This window comes from Phyllobates terribilis, unplaced genomic scaffold (assembly GCF_046119375.1).
Source record: "Phyllobates terribilis strain yellow unplaced genomic scaffold, ASM4611937v1 Scaffold_1922__1_contigs__length_190424, whole genome shotgun sequence".
NCBI lineage: Eukaryota > Metazoa > Chordata > Amphibia > Anura > Dendrobatidae > Phyllobates > Phyllobates terribilis.
In genome coordinates, this window is record NW_027364682.1 from 10,001 (window position 1) to 12,500 (window position 2,500).

A 2,500-nucleotide genomic window follows, 5' to 3' on the forward strand; every position below is an offset into this window, starting at 1 on the left:
AATTTTGTGAAAACTTCCACAAAATGAGGTTCTAGTATGTTAGAGGGCATCCCAGGAGGGCTCCAAAAGTGTGGGTAAAATATATATCCCACAGGGGGAAAATTGAAAAAAAGTTGAAAAAAAAAATTTTTGGGGACTTAGAAAATTTTCACACATGTGTCAGACTTCCAGACAGGGGAGCGTGTCAGTGCGCGCATCCGATTTCAGTTCCAGAGCGATTCGCGCGATGAGTCCTTGATACTTAGTCGTTTTTGGCAAAATTTCTGACTTTTTGAAAATTTCACAATTTTGTGAAAACTTCCACAAAATGAGGTTCTAGTATGTTAGAGGGCATCCCAGGAGGGCTCCAAAAGTGTGGGTAAAATATATATCCCACAGGGGGAAAATTGAAAAAAAGTTGAAAAAAAAAAATTTTTGGGGACTTAGAAAATTTTTCAACTTTTGTCAGACTTCCAGACAGGGGAGCGTGTCAGTGCGCGCATCCGATTTCAGTTCCAGAGCGATTCGCGCGATGAGTCCTTGATACTTAGTCGTTTTTGGCAAAATTTCTGACTTTTTGAAAATTTCACAATTTTGTGAAAACTTCCACAAAATGAGGTTCTAGTATGTTAGAGGGCATCCCAGGAGGGCTCCAAAAGTGTGGGTAAAATATATATCCCACAGGGGGAAAATTGAAAAAAAGTTGAAAAAAAAAATTTTTGGGGACTTAGAAAATTTTCACACATGTGTCAGACTTCCAGAGAGGGGAGCATGTCAGTGCGCGCATCCGATTTCAGTTCCAGAGCGATTCGCGCGATGAGTCCTTGATACTTAGTCGTTTTTGCAAAATTTCTGACTTTTTGGAAAATTTCACAATTTTGTGAAAACTTCCACAAAATGAGGTTCTAGTATGTTAGAGGGCATCCCAGGAGGGCTCCAAAAGTGTGGGTAAAATATATATCCCACAGGGGGAAAATTGAAAAAAAGTTGAAAAAAAAAATTTTTGGGGACTTAGAAAATTTTTCAACTTTTGTCAGACTTCCAGACAGGGGAGCGTGTCAGTGCGCGCATCCGATTTCAGTTCCAGAGCGATTCGCGCGATGAGTCCTTGATACTTAGTCGTTTTTGGCAAAATTTCTGACTTTTTGAAAATTTCACAATTTTGTGAAAACTTCCACAAAATGAGGTTCTAGTATGTTAGAGGGCATCCCAGGAGGGCTCCAAAAGTGTGGGTAAAATATATATCCCACAGGGGGAAAATTGAAAAAAAGTTGAAAAAAAAAATTTTTGGGGACTTAGAAAATTTTTCAACTTGTGTCAGACTTCCAGAGAGGGGAGCATGTCAGTGCGCGCATCCGATTTCAGTTCCAGAGCGATTCGCGCGATGAGTCCTTGATACTTAGTCGTTTTCAGAAGTCACAATTTTGACTTCCAGGACCCGCAAAACGTTTGTAAATTGAGCCCGCTCCCCAGTTCCAAGCGTTTTGAGGTGTCCCCGGTTGCAGTAATGCAGCCTGCCCACTAGATGTCGCAAAAGAGACAAAAAGTGAAAAAGAACCAGAATGAGGAAATTCCAGGGAGCCGAATCCGCCTGACAGTTCCAGGCGATCGGGCACTTTTTTGCATGCGTCCCTAAAGTGGGTATAGGGTGACACTCCATGCAAAGACCCAGTTTTGCACACCACCGGCAGAATATATGAGAGAGAGGTACCTCTCAGCCCCGACACATTTCGACTCATTTAAGCTGGTTTTCACCTCCGTAGGCCTGGGTATGCGTTTTGGCTATGAGTCCCTGTTCGGCTGGAGGTCTGCACCTTGGCTGAACCCAGGCTTCCGCAGCTGCGTGGGGGGACTTTTGCCGGTCGCCTATCCCAAGTCAGAGAGGTGTTCCTGGGTTGAAGTGAGCCTGGCCAGACCCCCCCGCGGGCCCTGGTTCTCCACATGGGGGCGCCGTCAAGGCTAAAATCTGGATTTTTAGGCCGAGGAGAGGCTCCATGAGGGCGGATGCTTTTGTGGCTTCGACCCCAGTGCTGTTCCACATCCAGTACCCCCCCGCAAGGGCGCCTGTACCCGAGTCGCGCTTCCAGGACTCGTGGGCACGTATCTCCCGACGACAGGGGTTTGCAGCCTCCGTACTTGGGCAAGTCCCTACATGCACCCCTGCTCTTCCTCCGATCGATCTGGCGCAGCGCTCCCGGGTGGGGAGGTGGCGCCGCTCGCTCGGCCCGGGCTTTGGAGCCCGCGCTGGCTTAAGGTGAGCGGTCCCCTTCCTCCTCTACCCCCGGGCTTCCGACACCTATCTTTGGGCGCGCATGCCGGCCTCGCCTCCCGTCTGCGGAGGTGGCCGAGCCGTGGGGAGTTTGACCCGAACCGAGCGAAGGCAGTGGTCCGACGACCCGTACGGGCGAACGGCGGGGCGCCCACCCAGCCAGGCGTGGGGGCCCGTCGTCCGAATCGCTCCCTGTGCGGGGAAGCACAGCGATCTTCTCCGAGGGCGGCCCTTTTCTTCCAGATGCGTACC